The sequence below is a fragment of the Astatotilapia calliptera genome, chromosome 12 (genome assembly GCF_964374335.1).
Source record: "Astatotilapia calliptera chromosome 12, fAstCal68.1, whole genome shotgun sequence".
NCBI classification, from domain to species: domain Eukaryota; kingdom Metazoa; phylum Chordata; class Actinopteri; order Cichliformes; family Cichlidae; genus Astatotilapia; species Astatotilapia calliptera.
This window is the reverse complement of record NC_137433.1, coordinates 11,587,288-11,609,452: the sequence shown is the minus strand read 5'-3', so window position 1 is coordinate 11,609,452 and position 22,165 is coordinate 11,587,288. Positions and strand designations below refer to the sequence as shown.

The window sequence follows — 22,165 nt, the reverse complement described above, 5'->3', positions numbered from 1 at the left end:
CTGTTCCCCGGCAGACCCCAAGCAGCTGGGGAAAGAGCGTGGCTGGGTGACGGTGAGGAGGAAGCATAGTCCTAAACAGTAGCCCCAGGTACACCACCAACCCGTTCATGTGTCTAACTGTTTTTCCCCACTCGGCGACACGCCCGCCGGGGGTCAAACTCTGGTAATTGGTGATTCTGTTCTCAGACATGTGAAGCTAGAGACACCGGCAACCATAGTCAATTGTCTTCCAGGGGCCAGAGCAGGCGACATTGAAGGAAATGCAAAACTGCTGGCTAAGGATAAACGTAAATTCAGTAAAATCATAATTCACGTCGGCAGTAATGACACCCGGTTACGCCAATCGGAGGTCACTAAAAGCAATATTGAATCGGTGTGCAACTTTGCCAAAACAATGTCAGATTCTGTAGTTTTCTCTGGTCCCCTCCCCAATCAGACCAGGAGTGACATGTTTAGCCGCATGTTCTCCTTAAATTGCTGGCTGTCTGAGTGGTGTCCCAGAAACAATGTGGAATTCATAGATAATTAGCAAACCTTCTGGAGGAAACCTGATCTTGTTAGGAGAGACGGCATCCATCCCACTTTGGATGGAGCAGCTCTCATTTCTAGAAATATGGACAGATTTATTAAACCCCCCAAAATATGACTATCCAGAGTTGGGACCAGGAAGCAGAGTTGCAGTCTCACACGCATCTCTGCAGCTTCTCTCCTCCTGCTACCCCCCCCCCCCCCCCCATCTCCTTACACAGAGTTTCTGTCTGATTTCTCAGACTTTTTATCTGATTTAGTGCTCAGCTCAGATAAAATAATTATTGTGGGTGATTTTAACATCCATGTAGATGCTAAAAATGACAGCCTGAACATGACATTTAATCTGTTATTAGACTCAATTGGCTTTTCATAAAAAGGAAAAGAACGCACCCACCACTTTAATAATCACACTCTAGATCTTGTTTTAACATATGGCATAGAAACTGAACATTTAACAGTGTTTCCTGAAAACCCTCTCCTGTCTGATCATTTCCTGATAAAATTTACATTTAAAATAATTGATTACACAACAGTGGAAAGTAGACTTTATCAAAGTAGATGTCTTTCTGAAAGTGCTGTAACTAAGTTTAAGAATATAATCCAACCACTGTTATCATCTTCAATGCCCTGTACCAACATAGAGCTGGGGCCTGTTCTTCGTACCTCACTAAGTAAGTTAGCTGGATTAGATTGTTGACGATTTCGCGTGATCCTGGATCGTTCGGTTCCCCGAAGCTCATCCGGGACTTGCTGTCATAGCAACAGAGCCGTAAGCGTAAACCTGCTCGGGAGCAGGTTCACTTTATGTAAACAGGATTAGATCGCAGCCACGCAGGTATGTCCGCTTCATTTATACGAAAGCAACAGCGATATTCCACCACTGTTTCACCATAAATAAATAACATCAATGTAACTAAAGATAATGCAGCACCTGATCCTTTTATTGATGTCACACAGATACATACAGGTCATTTCCTAAAAAAGGGAAATGTACTATTAACATTCTATTACATGTATGTGATTATTACAGATGTAATTCATATTTCAGAGTAGTAATTGTAAATTACTTCGTGTAATCAAGATGAGAGACCACGGCTATAAAAGCCAAGCTGGATTTGGGAAGCCTGTCGCAGCCATGTCCTGTCCGTTTACGCGAGCCACCCATTGCGGAAGGTGCAAGATTGATAAGGAGAGTCCTCAGAATTCAGCGTATATTGCGGGATAGACAGGATCCTTTAGCTCAGCGCGACAGTGTGCTCATTGAGAGATATCGATTTCCCCGTGAGGGTATTATTTACTTAACCAACTTGTTGACGAGGGGGTGCAGGACCACCACCTGTCTTTTTTTGCTCTGCCCTTTTCTTGGTTGCTGTTATGAACAAACAAACAGATTATTTCAGGGTCTCTTTCCAAGAGACGAAAAGCAATATAAGTGATAGATATTACCATTCTATAGAATATTCTTATATTTCACTTTTACTTGTTCCCATGTTCTAGTGGGTCCTGTTGTGGCTCTAATGTGAAAGAGGATATAATATAACAATATAATATAATGTAATATAATATTGGATAATATAGTGTAATATAATAAATCTACCCTACCGCCTACTGGTGTTGGCCAGAGGGGCCGATGGCGCGATATGGCAGCCTGGCTTCTGTCAGTCTGCCCCAGGGCAGCTGTGGCTACAACCGTAGCTGCCTCCACCAGTGTGTGAATGTGAGAGTGACTGAATAGTGGCATTGTAAAGCACTTTGGGTGCCTTGAAAAGCGCTATATAAATCCAATATATTATTATTATTATTATTAAATTACTTACGAGTTTAATTTGTCAGCAACTTTCTGCCAGCCCTCTCTCCTTGCTTTTGCAGCCTTTGCAGTGTTCCCTTGCGTTCTGATTTAACTCTGAAACTCCTGAAATCCCTCACTCAGGAGTTCTTGCTCTGCTGCCGAAAAATACCGAGCCGAGCGCACTCCTTCGACATTTTCGCCGACCAATCAGAGGGTTGCCGATCACTGTTTCAGCTATCGATGCGTATCCCCTTTTACGGCACCCAGTGATCGCACATTACTTCATCCAGCTGTACTAATCGTCAACAGCAGGTGTGTTCGGGGAACCGGATTAGCGCGCTCACGGTTAGCGCGATGGTTTGGTCTTGGATGTTTCATTTGATCTTGGATGTAGTAAGCGACGTACGAAGCACAGGGCCCAGAGCAGCTATCTGAATACTACTCCAACAGAGGTCGATTATCTTGTTAATAATTTCACCTCCTCACTACATACAACTGTGGCTCAAGAGTTGGGAGTTCGCCTTGTAATCGGAAGGTTGCCGGTTCGAGCCCCGGCTTGGGCAGTCTTGGTCGTCGTGTCCTTGGGCAAGACACTTCACCCGTTGCCTACTGGTGGTGGTCAGAGGGCCCGGTGGCGCCAGTGTCTGGCAGCCTCGCCTCTGTCAGTGCGCCCCAGGGTGGCTGTGGCTACAATGTAGCTGCCATCACCAGTGTGTGAATGTGTGCGTGAATGGGTGGATGACTGGATATGTAAAGCGCTTTGGGGTCCTTAGGGACTAGTAAAGCACTATATAAATACAGGCCATTTGCCATTTAACTCTGGATACTGTAGCTCCTGTGAAAACTAAGGTCTCAAATCAGAAGTACCTGACTCCGTGGTATAATTCTCAAACACATAGCCTAAAGCAGATGACTCGTAAGCTGGAGAGGAAATGGCGTGTCACAAATTTAGAGGATCATCATTTAGCCTCGAGAAATAGTGTGTTGCTTTATAAGAAAGTCCTCCGCAAAGCCAGAACATCTTACTATTCATCACTGATTGAAGAAAATAAGTATAACCCCCGGTTTCTCTTCAGCACTGTAGCCAGGCTGACAAAAAGTCAGAGCTCTTTTGAGCCAACCATCCCTTTAACGTTAACTAGTAATGACTTCATGAACTTCTTCACAAATAAAAATTTTATCATTAGAGAAAAAATTACCAATAATCATCCCACAGATGTAATATTATCTACAGCTACTCTTAGTACCATTGATGTTATATTAGACTCTTTTTCTCCAATTGTTCTTTCTGAGTTAACTTTAATAATTACTTCCTCCAAACCATCAATGTGTCTTTTAGACCCCATTCCTACAAAACTGCTCAAAGAAGTCCTGCCATTAATTAATTCTTCAATCTTAAATATGATCAACCTATCTCTAATAATCGGCTATGTACCACAGGCCTTCAAGCTGGCTGTAGTTAAACCTTTACTCAAAAAGCATCTCTAGACCCAGCAGTCTTAGCTAATTGTTAGAGATTTTCTACATTATACATTATAACCGAATCTCTATAATACAATATAATCAAGTGTGCCTTATATTCTAACCAAGTATGCCTTATATTTTGTGTGTTCATATATTTTCACATAACCAAGTCTATTGTTAAAGGAAAACATGATGCATTCCTTACCTCAGTGTCTGAGATGTTTGACAAGCATGATATAATGATGCATTCTTTACTTCAGTGTCTGTGATGTCAGATAAAGCATGATATACTTCTGTATTCTTATCCCAGTGTGTGAAAGATCAGATAAGCTGATTTAATGTCTAACCTCTCTTCAACTTCTGTTAAAAAAGGAAGTACTATGTAACCTGCTTTGCCCTATAAATAAAGGAAGCAAGCCGGCACTCGGTGTGTGTGTCTTCTCAGAGACATTCACACCCGTGCGCACGCTCTTATACACTCTGAGTCGGTCTGCAGTTGTCTCATTTCTCTTACTTGTGTTTGAACAAATGTCTACCCCTGACATTTAATTGGTCCTTCGTAGCCGGAGAACTGACTGTTATTTTTAACGTCTAGTTTTCCACAGAACGGTCTTCATCGGATCCTGACGTCGTGACGCCTGCGCTGGGAAAAATCTGTGCACAGTAAACAAGAAAAACCGGGAGCGTGAATTCGATCTCCGGTCAGCGTTTATACAGGCCTTCACGGCTCCAGGACCCGATGAGCGCCGGATTCAAAACGCAGCGCCACAGTAAGGTGAATATGAAACACTGCACTCCATCAAGCGCTAAAATACGTTGATATTGAGATTTTCCTTTAAAATAGTGTGTAAACCTGGTTAGCGCCGACAGATCTCAGTCCAGAAGGGACTTGGAGACAACAGGCAAGAGCGAAATTCTAGAAATCGCTATTAAAAGTTCCGGTTGCTCTGGGAAGCAGCTGTAACGGGACAAGTTCCGGTCGCTCTAGGAGTGGCTGCAACGGAACAGGTTGAAGGTGTTACATAAAAAAAAAAAAAAAAAAAAGAAAAAGAAAAAATAGACAAACATTGGGTGACACAAAACACAGGCACTTTGCCTGACGCCCTGCAATATGCCGAGCATGCAGTTAAAGTATATAAACAGAAAGAAAAAACAGAAGGAGTTTTCATGATTGACCCAGAGACAGGCTTTATAGCTTTCTCAGGACAACAAAAACACACTACAGGCTATAAGCCACGTAAGGGAAAGCAAAAAGTAGGACAAAGAAGAGACAAAAGAGATATGAAATGTTATAACTGTGGTAAAAACGGGCATTTTGCTCGAGACTGTAGAAGTGTAAGCCAAGAACAGGAAAGTGATGATGACAGGCGCAGACGACGTGATGAATGACTAGCACGAGAGGAAGGAAGTGAAACAGATGAAGGGGAGGTTTACAATATCGAACAACTACTGCTAGGATCAGAAGCAAAGCCAACAGTTATAGTACACGTGAATGGCGCCCCAGTAAAATTCCTTTGCGACACAGGAGCGTGTAAAAGTGTACTAACAGTAGAGGTCCCAAATGTAACTTTTTCAAAAGACACTCTAATTGTGAAATCAGCCTCAGGACATGTGACAAAACAGCATTTAACCGTTCCCCTCTTTATGTCACATAGAGAAAGTGGCCGTAGCTGCAAAAATCAGTGCATTTATGACCCATCTTGTCCGCTGAATCTGTTGGGAAGAGATGCTTTAACAAAATTAAAAATAGGAGTTATCCCTGAAGAAAGTGGCATGCAAGCCAGACTCCTACTCTCTGACAGTCAGAGACAAACTGAAGACATTTTTGTTTGTGAAGGTTTAGGTGAGCCAAATTATTACTGGACCTTAGATTTACCAAAACTTGAACCTCTGGAGGCCAAGGCTAATATGTACTTACCTGAACATTCACACAGGCAGGACCAAGCAAAATACCACAACACCCTGTGGTATAAACATGTCCCAGGCCCAGACAAAATTTATGATCAGCAAGTACACAGATTGGGACTACGAAAATTAGTCCTACAACACCTGTATGTAACACAGAGTGGCAATGCAGTATGCTCAGTGTTACAGACAGATGCAGTGCAACGCATAAACAAAATGTTGAACCCTCATGTATCTGTTGCACGCAACGACCAAACGCCTTGGTCTGAGTTGGGTACAGTGCTGAGATCTGTAGAAATGGACAGATATGACAAAACAGAGTGTGATGGCTGGCAAAAAGGCCGCAGGACAAACTGCATGAGATATACTTTATGCTGGCCATTAACCACCACGCCGGCTACACACTTAACCACAACAGAACAAGATGAATGACAAGTGTTAACATTTGAAACATACCCTGAACTAGAAAAGCTACCACAAACATTATGGTCTCAAGGACCCACAGATGTAGGCCTAATAAAAGGAGCAGATCCAGTAGTGGTGAAAACTACAACCACATATAGGCCTGTGAAACCGCAATATCCCTTGAGTGCAGAGGCGAGAGAAGGAATTGGACCAGTCATAGCAGACATGCAAAAAGCAGGTATTCTCGTGAAAACTAATGAAGCCACGAGTAATACACCAATTTTTCCAGTAAAAAAGGCTAACACAGGAAAATATCGTCTAGTTCATGACCTAAGAGCAATAAACGAGGTAACAGAGCAAATACCTCCAGTGGTTGCTAACCCACACACAATTTTAAATCAAGTAACACCAAAGGAACAGTGGTTCTCTGTAATAGACTTGTCCAATGCTTTCTTCTCTGTGCCTCTACACCCTGACTCACAGAAGCTATTCGGATTCACCTTTGACAATCAAAAGTATACTTATACAAGGTTGCCTCAAGGATTCCAAAATAGCCCTACTCTTTATGCAGAGGCTTTGAGAAAATCAATGTCATCTTGCTCCCTCCCTGCTCCAGGGCAATTCCTGCTGTATGTAGATGATATATTGATTACAGGCCATACACAGGATGAGTGCAAAGCAAACACACTGACAGTTTTGCGCAGAGCAAGGCCATAAAGTCTCACAGCATAAATTGCAGTTGTGGAGCCAGGAAGTGACATACCTTGGCCACAAACTGACAGGAAAAGGCAGGCAGCTGTTAGACAGCAGAAAAGTAGCTGTACAAAATGCTCCTAAGCCAATTACCAAACAACAAATGATGAGTTATTTAGGTCTGTGCAATTTCTGTAGATGCTGGATTCCAGAGTATGCACTGCTGGCCCAGCCACTACAGAACCTCATTTATGGTAAAGACCTAGCATTAAAAGACAAAATACAGTGGACCCCAGAAGCAGAAAAAGCTTTCATTGATTTAAAGATAGCATTGCAGACATGTACCGTCTTAGCATTACCAGACTATGAAAAACCTTTTATTCTCCATGTTGATGGTGCAGGAGGGTACATGAAAGCAGTCTTAACTCAAGCTTTTGGAGAAAAACAACGCCCATTAGCTTTCTATTCATGCAAACTTGACTCTGTAGCTGCTGGATTACCTACCTGTGTACAGGCATGCGCAGCAGCAGCAGAGGCAGTTAAAAAATGTGCAGACATTGTTTTGGGACATAAGTTGATCATCAAAGTCCCACATGCTGTGACCTCTATTTTGCTCCAAGCAAATCTCTTTCCTCACACACGCCAGACAACTTTCTTATGTGGGGATTTTACTTTCGCAATCACACATCACAATAGAGAAGTGTGGCCAGCTGAACCCAAGCACACTTTTGCCGACCCCTCTGGATGGAGAACAACATTGTTGCATTAAAAAATTAGAGGAAGACACAAAACCTCGCACTGATATACATAGTTCCCCCCAGAGCAGTTTCAGTAATGTTTTTGTAGACGGCTCAGCGTCAAAAGACATTTACGGTAGAAATTGTGTGGGTTACGCGGTCACAACTGTTGATACAGTGGTAGAGACAAAAGCTCTCAGTTCCTCAAACTCTGCTCAAAGCGCAGAACTAACCGCGGTCATTAGAGCATGTACACTGTACGAAGGTCAAAGTGTCAATATACACACAGACAGCCAATATGTTTATTCAGCAGTTCACCATTTCACAAAAATATGGCATAACAGAGGAATGACAACTTCCACAGGCAACCCAGTTCAACATGCAAGCCTTCTAAAAAAGCTATTAGAAGTGATAACGTTGCCAAAAGAATTAGCACTATGCAAATGTGCAGCTCATCAAAAGGATGACACAGAAATAACAAGAGGAAATAACTTTGCTGACAAAGCAGCCAAAGCAGCTGCAGAAAAACACATTGATGTTTTAACAACAGAAACCATAGATTTAATACCATTAGAAATACTAGCAGATGCACAAAAGACAGCATCACTGAGTGAACAAAAATCTTGGTTGAAAGATGGAGCAGAATTAAAAGACAATCTCATGATGTGCAATGGCAAACCAATACTTCCAAAATCTTTGCATAAAACTGCCGCATTAGTGACCCATAGAAAAACTCATGTGTCATCAGGAGGGATGATTAATATACTTAATAAACAATTCTATACAAAAAATTTTGACAGTTCAGCAAAAGAGTTTATTAGAACATGCATGATTTGCCAAAAACACAATGCTCAGGGAAATTTACGACCAAAGCGAGGTCGTTTCCCTACACCGCCACACCCATTTCACACAATCCACATGGATTTTATAGAACTAAATGAATCTCAATCCTCCAAGTATGCACTTGTGATAATAGATGTATTTTCCAAGTGGCCAGAAATATACCCAGTGAAAAAAGCAGATGCAATCTCAGTAGCAAAATGTTTGTGCAACCATTTCATTCCAACATATGGCATTCCGTCTCTGATAAGATCAGATAATGGTACACATTTTGTAAATGAAGTAATAAGTAAAGTTTCTGAAGCTTTAGGTTTCAGCATAAAACATCACTGTTCTTATCATTCACAAAGTGCAGGATTAGTCGAGAGAACTAACGGCACAATTAAACAGAGATTGAGGAAATGTATGGAGGAAACTAAAAAACCATGGCCTGAATGTCTAAGCTTAGTTAAGCTATGGATGAGAATAACTCAGGGAGCAGGTGGTCTAACACCATTTGAAATCATACATGGTAGACCATTCCCTCTCCCCATAACTAGTGAGCCAATTAATAAATCTATTGCCGAAACAACAATGGCAGAATGGATGACAAAACTGTTTGAGAATAAAGAAGTGATTTTGAACAATCAGCTGCCGTGTGATCCATCTCCAGTCTCTTGCAGGTTGAACCCCGGTGATTGGATTCTGATTAAAGTCCTCCAGCGAAAAAATTGGAGTTCTCCACGGTGGGAGGGTCCCCATCAGGTGCTGCTTACTACACCAACAGCTTGCAAAATTGCTGAAAGACCTTCGTGGATCCATCAAAGTCACGTGAAGAGAGTGTTTGCACCACAATAAGACGCCGGTTCCCCCGACTCTCAAGTGATCCCTGGTGAAGGAAAGGGCCGATTGGGTATACCCCGCCTTTTACCTTCTCGCCAGTGGTCTACTCACTGTGTGCCTGGTCGCCCTGAAGAACAAACACATAATAAAGAGTGACCCATCCCACCAAAGAGAAGAACCAATGACAACACCAGGGACGCCTGAAATACACGAAATCAGCCCGATGAATACAGGAGAAGAAGAGTCACTAGCACCAGCCCCAAAGCTGTTGTGCTTAAGTGCTTGTCACCTTCAACGGAAACGGCTCATGTGTCGCCTGATCTATCTGATGGCCGTCATCTTAGTGATGATGCTCTTCTGGCTGATACCTGGAAGAGCCCCCAGAACAGCACCAACTATTCCCCGTCTCAAGAGGTGGACCCATGACAATTCCCATCTGACCGAAATGACCCAAGATCACCTTCACCCATGGATGAATAATGCCTGGTACCGATACCTGTACAACACAATAGAAGACAAAGACTGTTATGTCTGTTCACACATGCCTAGCACTTCAGTCTACCCCACCATATATGGTCGCATGATGAGCAGTCACTGGCAAAGTGAATGTGCAGCCAGTTTCGCCAGCATTGGAAGACAACATTATGCAATCAGACTTGGAGCTTCACTCCCAGGGGCAAAAACAAAAGGCCTGAAGAATGGAACCTGTGACGACAAATTCTGGGTAGATATGACAGTAAAAAACAGAAATGCTTCTGTCCCTTTCCCTGTTTTTATGACCCCTACAGAGAAGCAGCATCCTCTGTGCTTCTACCAAGCAGCAGAGCAAGGACGCCACCCCCTGGGCCAGACCAGCAACTGCAACACAACCTATGGAACAGTACCATACGGGACAGTCAAACTACATCGACAGGTAAATGGTACTTATTGGGTACAAAGTATGGCATGGCTGTGCGGACAGCGTGCATACTTTATGCTGCCACCCAATTGGTCAGGATGCTGTGCACCTATCTTCATTTCAGATCACACATTGACAAATCACAGAATGAAGAAATTGATGCAATCCGCATCACTGTCATGCAACACCGAGTAGCTTTAGACATTATTCTTGCAGAGAAAGGAGGTCTCTGCATATTGTTTAACAAGACATGTTGCACTTACATACCTGACAACATACACTCATTAAACATGACAAATGCTTTGAATGTTCTGAAACAACTAAGAGACGCTCAGCAACAGGACTACGTAACCGATGAGCAAGGCTGGTGGGACTGGTTGCTGAACGGCTCCTGGAAATCTTTGCTGATTAAAGGCCTGTTGGCCCTCTGCAGTATGATGTTACTATTTTGCATTTTTGCTGCTTGCATTATCCCTTGTCTGAAACGCATGGTGATGAATATGTTTAACCATACTTTAGGAAATTATGTCTTGATCCAGAGAAATGTTGAGGATCCCTTTCGCCAGTATGATATGCTAAACATAGAGGAAAGAGTGGAGAATTTCTATTCTTATTAGGAGCTGTTGTTTAAATACTTCACTGAATGACATGCAAGTTGAAAATGTGATTTAACAAGTGACTATGCATTGATATAAACCTGTGAAATATATTAACATCAGGAGGGAAATGTTAGAGATTTTCTACATTATACATTATAACCAAATCTCTATAATACAATATAATCAAGTGTGCCTTATATTCTAACCAAGTATGCCTTATATTTTGTGTGTTCATATATTTTCACATAACCAAGTCTATTGTTAAAGGAAAACATGATGCATTCCTTACCTCAGTGTCTGAGATGTTTGACAAGCATGATATAATGATGCATTCTTTACTTCAGTGTCTGTGATGTCAGATAAAGCATGATATACTTCTGTATTCTTATCCCAGTGTGTGAAAGATCAGATAAGCTGATTTAATGTCTAACCTCTCTTCAACTTCTGTTAAAAAAGGAAGTACTATGTAACCTGCTTTGCCCTATAAATAAAGGAAGCAAGCCTGCACTCGGTGTGTGTGTCTTCTCAGAGACATTCACACCCGTGCGCACGCTCTTATACACTCTGAGTCGGTCTGCAGTTGTCTCATTTCTCTTACTTGTGTTTGAACAAATGTCTACCCCTGACACTAATTATAGGCCAATCTCCAACGTTCCTTTCATATCAAACATCCTTGAAAGAGTAGCTGTCAAACAGCTAACAGATCATCTGCAGAGGAATGGCTTATTTGAAGAGTTTCAGTCAGGTTTCAGAGCTCATCATAGCACAGAAACAGCTTTAGTGAAGGTTACAAATGATCTTCTTATGGCCTCTGACAGTGGACTCATCTCTGTGCTTGTCCTGCTAGACCTTAGTGCAGCATTCGATACTGTCGACCATAATATCCTATTAGAGCGATTAGAACATGCTGTAGGTATTACAGGTACTGCACTGCAGTGGTTTGTATCATATCTATCTAATAGATTCCAATTTGTACATGTAAATGGAGAGTCCTCTTCACACACTGAGGTTAATTATGGAGTTCCACAGGTTCAGTGCTAGGACCAATTCTGTTTACACTATATATGCATCCCCTAGGCAGCATCATTAAAAGACATAGCATACAATTTCACTGCCATGCAGATGACACCCAGCTCTATCTGTCCATGAAGCCAGATAACACACACCAATTAGTTAAACTGCAGGAATGTCTTAAAGACATAAAGACCTGGATGGCCGCTAACTCTCTGCTTCTTAATTCAGATAAAACTGAGGTTATTGTACTCGGCCCTGAAAAGCCTAGAAATATGGTATCTAACCAGATTCTTACTCTGGATGGCATTACCTTGGCCTCCAGTAACGCTGTGAGGAACCTTGGAGTCACTTTTGACCAGGACATGTCCTTCAACGCACGTATTAAACAAATATGTAAGACTGCGTTCTTCCATTTGCGTAACATCTCTAAAGTTAGAAATATCCTGTCTCAGAGTGACGCTGAAAAACTAGTTCATGTTTTTATTACTTCCAGGCTGGACTACTGCAATTCATTATTATCAGGATGTCCAAAAAACTCGCTGAAAAGCCTTCAGCTAATCCAAAATGCTGCAGCAAGAGTCCTGACAGGGACTAGAAAGAGAGAGCATATTTCTCCTGTTTTGGCTTCCCTTCAAACCCAGAATTGAATTCAAAATCCTGCTCCTCACATACAAGGTCTTGAATAATCAGGCCCCATCTTATCTTAATGACCTTGTAGTACCATATCACCCCATTAGAGCACTTAGAGCACTGATCCTGAATCCTCCCGTAGTTATGCTGCGATAGACGTAGGCTGCCGGGGATTCCCATGATGCATTGAGTTTTTCCTTTCCAGTCACCTTTCTCACTCACTATGTATTAATACAGCGGTCCCCAACCCCCGGGCCTCGGTACCGGTCCGTGAGTCGTTTGGTACGAGAGTTGAGAGTTGAGGCTCAGGTGTGAAATGTATGGTTTTCAGGATTTTTATCGTTTTTTTATCGTTATTTTGTTATCGTTTTTATCGTTAACTCGGTTTTCCTGGGTCTTTTCACGTGTGTTATGAATAAATCTTCTTTTTTTACGGTACCGGTACTAGGCAGGTCCGTAAAAATATTGTCGGGCATGAACCGGTCCGTGGCGCTTAGGGACCGCTGTGTTAATAGACCTCTCTGCATTGAATCATATCTGTTATTAACCTCTGGCTCTCTTCCACAGCATGTCTTTTATCCTGTCTTCCTTCTCTCACCCCAACCGGTCGCAGCAAATGGCCCCGCCCCTCCTTGAGCCTGATTCTGCTGGAGGTTTCTTCCTGTTAAAAGGGAGTTTTTCCTTCCCACTGTCACCAAAGTGCTTGCTCATAGGGGGTCATATGATTGTTGGGTTTTTCTCTGTATCTATGAAGCCCCTTGAGGCGACTTTTGTTGTGATTTGGCGCTATATAAATAAAATTGAATTTAATTGAATTACGGACTAAACCTGGGACATTTGTGGCCCCAGTGCATGTGCCCTATCTGCCTTGTTGGTGTCCTTGATTTTTAAAAGTAAAATGTCTTATTATGCTATAAATAAAGCCAGAGAGTGAAATCTGTGCTGATCCTAATACAAATACCTGAAGACAAAGTGCCTTGGTTGTTTTCGATTGTTCTTTTCATCAGACATAATAACTACTCAGATCTCCTGGACTTCTTTCTTTCTTTCTTTCTTTCTTTCTTTCTTTCTTTCTTTCTTTCTTTCTTTCTTTCTTTCTTTCTTTCTTTCTTTCTTTCTTTCTTTCTTTCTTTTCATTCCTGAAGACATGCACATCTTCAGGAACAAAGCTACAACCCAGATGACAGTGTCAAAAGTGTCTTTAACTGAGCTTTGAGAAAAGGTGGACTGCTGAATGAAAGTAAGATTTGCATTTGGTTTGGAAATCAAACTCCTCGACCAATACTTAATATTCCTTTTCCATATTTTCTAACACACACACACACACCAACAGATATTGTGTATATATAAATGGTGAATGCTCATATCGAACATGGGCCAAGTTTCAAATAATGAGGTCAGTATATGTACAAGTAATCCCTGCTCCAAGCACAGAAGTACCACCCACCTGCTATTCAAAACTTCTGAGGAGCAGCCAATGAGACAAAGGTTGGCTCAAAGAGAGGACAGCTAAACTGGCATATTTCAAATGGAAGATAAATTGAAGGACTGCACCAAGACTCAGTATAGGATAAATAAGCATATTTTCAGCAATGAATCACACAAATTTGCTGTAGTGCACAAATTAAAGTATGGAGCTGGAAACAAAGATAATTAGCTCTCTTTAAGGGACTAAAACATCTCTAGATTGTATTTTGAATAGATCATGAGTGGTCCATTTTTTTTGTCATTTGCTATAATAAAATCCCCCTCATAATGTAGTGAAGAGTTGCCAAGGCCATCTATCTGCAGCCGTGGTTTTTAAGATGCGGTACTTTTTAAAATACACACAGTGGGACACTGCCATAGACTGGTGACCTGTACAGGGTGTACCTTGCTCAGTCTGTGACAGCTGCTCCAGCCCTTCATGACCCTGAATCAGATACACCATTAAAAAGGGGGTGGATGGATTGACAGGGGATCAGAGGTATGGTGGACTGTAACTAAATAATTAAATAGAAAAAAATTAACTGTAAAAATAAATCTGTTAGGGTGCCTGGGTTCGTTGACCCAAAATTTTGAGTTTTGGTTTTGGTTTCTTAGAGTTCTGTCTTCTGGTTTCTGTCTCTGTGTTACATAGTTGTTTTGTCTCCCCCTGTCTGCTGTATCCCCTCGTCAAGTCCGCGTTGTCTGTGTTATGTTTCCTGTTTTACTTTGAAAGTCCATGTCTCATGTTAATGTATCTGGTTTGCTTCCCTTGTCTCGCTACCCTTATTTGTCCCAGCTGTGTTTCTCTGTTGTCTCCCATTCCCTGATGGCTCTCTCTGGGTATGTAAGCCCTGAGTTTTCTTTGGTCTTTGTTGCGATCTCCCTCATTCTATGCTGTGTGTTCTGTTTGGCTGCCTGTGTAAGTTTCTTTTGGTATTCTTGCTTTTGTTATATTTGTGTTTAGCGTTAAAGCTGTTTTGAGTTCACACTTTTACCTCCAAGTGTCTGCACATTGGGTCCACAGTTCCTGCCTGCACACAGCACATGACAAAATCATTGTGTAAAAACAAAACAAAATGCTGTCTTCTTTATTGACCATTTGCCGTCAAACACATTTCAACTATAAGCTTTCATCAGTGCAAACCAAAGCCACATCCCCAGATATAGAACCATGGGAGGTTTAAACACTAATTAGTGTGAATGCTTGAAAAGTTAAATCAGAAGAGCAGGCTGTCTTTACACTGTCACCACGTCCATATAATAAACTCCACAGGCATGAAAAATGAGAATTCTGTAGACATGACATATGTGAGTGAAGTTGGCCCCCCCACCTTCTTCAAATCCAACAAAAGTGGTATCAAACGTTTGTGCTGGTTTGTGCTGCTATCATTTTAAAGATATTAATCAAAATTTCTAGAGGTCATCAGAGGTCAACCAGCCCCCCCACATTAATCAAATCAAACAAAATGGGTGTCAATCAACTGTGCTACGTTTGTGCTGGTTTGTGCAGCTTCTGTTTTAAAGATATTAATGAAAATGTAAAGGTCAACCAGCCCCCCCCCCCCCCCCCCCAAAAACAAACACACACACACACACATTAATGGAATTGAACAAAATTGATGTCAAACATTTGTGCTGGTTTGTTCTGCAAAAATTGTCGTTTGTGCTGCTATCATTTTAAAGCTATTCAAGAAAATTTGTAGAGGTCATCAGAGGTCAACCAGCCCCCCCACATTAATGGAATCAAACAAAACTGGTGTCAATCAACTGTGCTGTGTTTGTGCTGGTTTGTGCTGCTAAAATTGTCGTTTGTGCTGCCTCTGTTTTAAAGATATTAATGAAAATGCAAACGTCAAAAGGTCAACCAGCCCCCCCCACATCACCCAAATCAAACAAAAGTTGATGTCACAGGTTTGTGCTGCAAAAATTTTTGTTTGTGGTGCTATTATTTTAAAGATATTAATAAAATTCCATCCATCCATCCATTTGCTTATCCTTTTAAGGGTCGCAGGGGGTGCTGGAATCTATCCCAGCTGTCATAGGGCAAGAGGCAGGGTACATCTTGGACAGGTTGCCAGTCTGTCACAGGGCCAACACACAGGGACAGACAACCATTCGCACTCACATTCACACCTATGGGCAATTCAGATTAACCAATTAACCTATCACCACAAGCTACATGTCTTTGGAGAGAGCCCGGAGAGAGCCCACGCAAACATGGCGAGAGAACCTGCAAACTCCACACAGAAAGACCCTGGCATGATGGTGGAATTGAACTCAGGACCTTCTTGCTGTGCGGCAACAGTGCTAACCACCGTGCTGCCGTAATAATAACATTAAATAACATTTATGAAGAAATTAAAAGGGGCATGCCAGTAGGTGCGTATCAGTTTATAATTGCATAAGGTGTTTTGAGCCATTAAGCATATGAGTGAAGTTGGCCCCACCACCTTCTTCAAATCCAACAAAAGTGGTATCAAACGTTTGTGCTGCTAAAATTATCATTTGTGCTGCCTCTGTTTTAAAGATATTAATGAAAATGTAATGGTCAAAAGGTCAACCAGCCCCCCCACATTAATGGAATCAAACAAAACTGGTGTCAATCAACTGTGCTACGTTTGTGCTGGTTTGTGCTGCTAAAATTGTCGTTTGTGCTGCCTCTGTTTTAAAGATATTAATGAAAATGTAATGGTCAAAAGGTCAACCAGCCCCCCCACATTAATGGAATCAAACAAAACTGGTGTCAATCAACTGTGCTACGTTTGTGCTGGTTTGTGCTGCTAAAATTGTCGTTTGTGCTGCCTCTGTTTTAAAGATATTAATGAAAATGTAAAGGTCAAAAGGTCAACCAGCCCCCCCACATTAATGGAATCGAACAAAATTGATGTCAAACATTTGTGCTACGTTTGTGCTGGTTTGTGCTGCCTCTGTTTTAAAGATATTAATGAAAATGTAAAGGTCAAAAGGTCAACCAGCCCCCCCACATTAATGGAATCAAACAAAACTGGTGTCAATCAACTGTGCTACGTTTGTGCTGGTTTGTGCTGCTAAAATTGTCGTTTGTGCTGCCTCTGTTTTAAAGATATTCAAGAAAATTTGTAGAGGTCATCAGAGGTCAACCAGCCCCCCCACATTAATGGAATCAAACAAAACTGGTGTCGATCAACTGTGCTACGTTTGTGCTGGTTTGTGCTGCCTCTGTTTTAAAGATATTAATGAAAATGTAAAGGTCAAAAGGTCAACCAGCCCCCCCACATTAATGGAATCAAACAAAACTGGTGTCAATCAACTGTGCTACGTTTGTGCTGGTTTGTGCTGCTAAAATTGTCGTTTGTGCTGCCTCTGTTTTAAAGATATTAATGAAAATGTAAAGGTCAAAAGGTCAACCAGCCCCCCCACATTAATGGAATCGAACAAAATTGATGTCAAACATTTGTGCTACGTTTGTGCTGGTTTGTGCTGCCTCTGTTTTAAAGATATTAATGAAAATGTAAAGGTCAAAAGGTCAACCAGCCCCCCCACATTAATGGAATCAAACAAAACTGGTGTCAATCAACTGTGCTACGTTTGTGCTGGTTTGTGCTGCTAAAATTGTCGTTTGTGCTGCCTCTGTTTTAAAGATATTCAAGAAAATTTGTAGAGGTCATCAGAGGTCAACCAGCCCCCCCACATTAATGGAATCAAACAAAACTGGTGTCGATCAACTGTGCTACGTTTGTGCTGGTTTGTGCTGCCTCTGTTTTAAAGATATTAATGAAAATGTAAAGGTCAAAAGGTCAACCAGCCCCCCCACATTAATGTAATCAAACAAAACTGGTGTCAATCAACTGTGCTACGTTTGTGCCGGTTTGTGCTGCTAAAATTGTCGTTTGTGCTGCCTCTGTTTTAAAGATATTCAAGAAAATTTGTAGAGGTCATCAGAGGTCAACCAGCCTCCCCACATTAACGGAATCAAACAAAACTGGTGTCAATCAACTGTGCTACGTTTGTGCTGGTTTGTGCTGCCTCTGTTTTAAAGATATTAATGAAAATGTAAAGGTCAAAAGGTCAACCACCCCCCCCCCCCCCCCCAACATTAAATGGGATCAAACAAAATTGATGTCAAGCGTTTGTGCTGATTTGTGCTGCTAAAATTGTTGTTTGTGCTGCCTCTGTTTTAAAGATATTAATGTAAAGGTCAAAAGGTCAACCAGCCCCCCCACATTAATGGGATCGAACAAAATTGATGTCGAACATTTGTGCTACGTTTGTGCTGCAAAAATTTACGTTTGTGCCGCTATCATTTTAAAGAAATCCATACAAATTTCTAGAGGTCATCAGAGGTCAACCAGCCCCCCCACATTAATGGAATCAAACAAAACTGGTGTCAATCAACTGTGCTAAGTTTGTGCTGCAAAAATTGTCGTTTGTGCTGCCTCTGTTTTAAAGATCTTAATGAAAATGTAAAGGTCAAAAGGTCAACCAGCCCCCCCACATTAATGGAATCGAACAAAATTGATATCAAACATTTGTGCTACGTTTGTGCTGCAAAAATTTACGTTTGTGCCGCTATCATTTTAAAGAAATCCATACAAATTTCAAAAGGTCAAAAGGTCAACCAGCCTCCCCACAGTAATGGAATCGAATAAAAGCCTTCAGTTTTCAGGCCCCTCTTCTGTGGAACCAGCTTCCAGTTTGGATTCAGGAGATGGACACTATCTCTACTTTCAAGATTAGGCTTAAAACTTTCCTTTTTGCTAAAGCATATAGTTAGGGCTGGACCAGGTGACCCTGAATCCTCCCTTAGTTATGCTGCAATAGACATAGGCTGCCGGAGGATTCCCATGATGCATTGAGTTTTTCCTTTCCAGTCACCTTTCTCACTCACTATGTATTAACACACCTCTCTGCATTGAATTATATCTGTTATTAACCTCTGGCTCTCTTCCACAGCATGTCTTTTATCCTGTCTTCCTTCTCTCACCCCAACCGGTCGCAGCAGATGGCCGCCCCTCCCTGAGCCTGGTTCTGCCGGAGGTTTCTTCCTGTTAAAAGGGAGTTTTTCCTTCCCACTGTTGCCAAAGTGCTTGCTCATAGGGGGTCATATGATTGTTGGGTTTTTCTCTGTATCTATGAAGCGCCTTGAGGCGACTTATGTTGTGATTTGGCGCTATATAAATAAAATTGAATTGAATTGAATGTTTCATTAGAGTGGATGTGACACACTTATTCAAAATGATTTGCCAGTGGGACTGTTTGAGAAAAAAGCCTCATCGGGTGAGGGATTTCTACGTGCGATCAATGGCACAACTTGTCAAGTCCCAATCCTTGGAAGAAGCAAAGGTCCTAATACGCAGCATTGCTATTGTGGCATTAAGTGAGACAGAAGGCTGTGACAGTTTTGGAAACCCCATTATGTCAGAAGTGTCCAAATCAAATCTGAAAAGAAAAATTGCAGATGAGACTATATCTGTTTCTGATGACAAGGAAGAAGAAGACATTAGATTGGATCCATGCACAGAAATAAACACCGACTTAAGGCAGTGGGTGGCAGATATTTGTGAGGGGAGCAGGTGCCATGCTGAAGATCATGGTTATCGAGACAATATGCACTATCTACCTGAGCTCGTCCCACACCTAATTAGATTGGGAGGATACCTACCACTCTGGACTGGAGAAATGGTTCCCCTATTTCAGAGCGAAAAACTCACTGCAACTTCAGCTAATGTTGAAGCAGAGTTCAAGAACATTAAACATGGTCTGTTCAAGCATGAAAATCTCCCAATAAGGATAGATAAATTCATTGCACGTCATCTTGGTTTTATTGAAGGGAACATGCGGATCTGTTCTGCAAAACAAATACGAAAAGAAGCAGAGGTTGCCAGACAGGATGGTACAGTGAAGCGTCAGTATCCACACAAAGCCTTTGTGGAGCAGGAAGTGGATGATAACCCCTCTCAGGAGCCCAAAATTGACACAGACATAGACATACAGGAAGGGCACGAAGTACTGCAGTGCGTTTCACGTTGATATCAGGCGCCTCCTAAAAAGGGAAAAGAAAAGTTCATTTAACGCAAAGTTTTCAGGTGTCATTCTTTGGGGAGAATACATGTTTATGAATCTGCATGACATCAGACTCTACCAAATTTTGGAGACTTTTCTTTTAAGATACAACCTTTCTGTCTCTTGTGACAGAGAGTCTGTTTCTTAATCATTTAAAAAAACCCTACACAGTATTTTAAAATAGTGTTCTCCAGATCAGAGCTATAATCTATATAGAACATGGGGTTTAAAGCAAGGAAAAATTGTGTGTTTATCAGTGAAACCTTTAATTTGTGTTAATTTTATCATTATCAATATATGAAATCTTCACCTTAAGGGACTTAATGAATGGTTTCTTCTAAAAATTAGAAATGATTGAGTCCTTTCACATCATATGAAAATATTAATTTTTAATACAAATTTGGCCCTACAAAAATGGAAACTCAGTAACAAAGATAATGGAGATTCTCTAAACACGAGCAAATATCACAGTAAAATTGTTGGTTGTGATTTACCCATTGGATGTATCCTCAGTGATTTGGTACAATTATACAACATTTTATAAGAACTGAACAACTGATGAAACTAATTATAGGCCAATCTCCAACGTTCCTTTCATATCAAAAATCCTTGAAAGAGTAGTTGTTAAACAGCTAACAGATCATCTGCAGAGGAATGGTTTATTTGAAGAGTTTCAGTCAGGTTTCAGAGCTCATCACGGCACAGAAACAGCTTTAGTGAAGGTTACAAATGATCTTCTTATGGCCTCTGACAGTGAACTCATCTCTGTGCTTGTCCTGCTAGACCTTAGTGCAGCATTCGATACTGTCGACCATAATATCCTATTAGAGCGATTAGAACATGCTGTAGGTATTACAGGTACTGCACTGCAGTGGTTTGTATCATATCTATCTAATAGATTCCAATTTGTACATGTAAATGGAGAGTCCTCTTCACACACTGAGGTTAATTATGGAGTTCCACAGGTTCAGTGCTAGGACCAATTCTGTTTACACTATACATGCTTCCCCTAGGCAGCATCATTAAAAGACATAGCATACAATTTCACTGCTATGCAGATGACACCCAGCTCTATCTGTCCATGAAGCCAGATAACACACACCAATTAGTTAAACTGCAGGAATGTCTTAAAGACATAAAGACCTGGATGGCCGCTAACTTTCTGCTTCTTAATTCAGATAAAACTGAGGTTATTGTACTCGGCCCTGAAAAGCCTAGAAATATGGTATCTAACCAGATTCTTACTCTGGATGGCATTACCTTGGCCTCCAGTAACGCTGTGAGGAACCTTGGAGTCATTTTTGACCAGGACATGTCCTTCAATGCACATATTAAACAAATATGTAAGACTGCGTTCTTCCATTTGCGCAACATCTCTAAAATTAGAAATATCCTGTCTCAGAGTGACGCTGAAAAACTAGTTCACGCATTTATTACTTCCAGGCTGGACTACTGCAATTCATTATTATCAGGATGTCCAAAAAACTCACTGAAAAGCCTTCAGCTAATCCAAAATGCTGCAGCAAGAGTACTGACAGGGACTAGAAAGAGAGAGCATATTTCTCCTGTTTTGGCTTCCCTTCATTGGCTTCCTGTTAAATCCAGAATTGAATTCAAAATCCTGCTCCTCACATACAAGGTCTTAAATAATCAGGCCCCATCTTATCTTAATGACCTTGTAGTACCATATCACCCCATTAGAGCACTTCGCTCTCGCTCTGCAGGCCTACTTGTTGTTCCTAGAGTATTTAAAAGTAGAATGGGAGGGAGAGCCTTCAGTTTTCAGGCCCCTCTTCTGTGGAACCAGCTTCTAGTTTGGATTCAGGGGACAGACACTATCTCTACTTTCAAGATTAGGCTTAAAACTTTCCTTTTTGCTAAAGCATATAGTTAGGGCTGGACCAGGTGACCCTGAATCCTCCCTTAGTTATGCTGCAATAGACATAGGCTGCCGGAGGATTCCCATGATGCATTGAGTTTTTCCTTTCCAGTCACCTTTCTCACTCACTATGTATTAACACACCTCTCTGCATTGAATTATATCTGTTATTAACCTCTGTCTCTCTTCCACAGCATGTCTTTTATCCTGTCTTCCTTCTCTCACCCCAACCGGTCGCAGCAGATGGCTGCCCCTCCCTGAGCCTGGTTCTGCCGGAGGTTTCTTCCTGTTAAAAGGGAGTTTTCCCTTCCCACTGTTGCCAAAATGCTTGCTCATAGGGGGTCATATGATTGTTGGGTTTTTCTCTATCTATGAAGCGCCTTGAGGCGACTTATGTTGTGATTTGGCGCTATATAAATAAAATTGAATTGAATTGGGTCCAACTCCTGC

At 41.5% G+C, this 22,165-nt stretch overlaps 1 long non-coding RNA gene across 1 annotated transcript; it reads left to right on the top strand.

Annotated features, from left to right (window-relative positions):
* The first annotated feature begins 1,299 nt into the window (after positions 1 to 1,299).
* Positions 1,300 to 11,251, top strand: LOC145432286 (uncharacterized). The gene is made up of 2 exons (XR_013912569.1): positions 1,300 to 4,559; positions 9,027 to 11,251. It is a non-coding gene; the product is annotated as an uncharacterized LOC145432286 (long non-coding RNA).
* Positions 11,252 to 22,165: the final 10,914 nt, after the last annotated feature.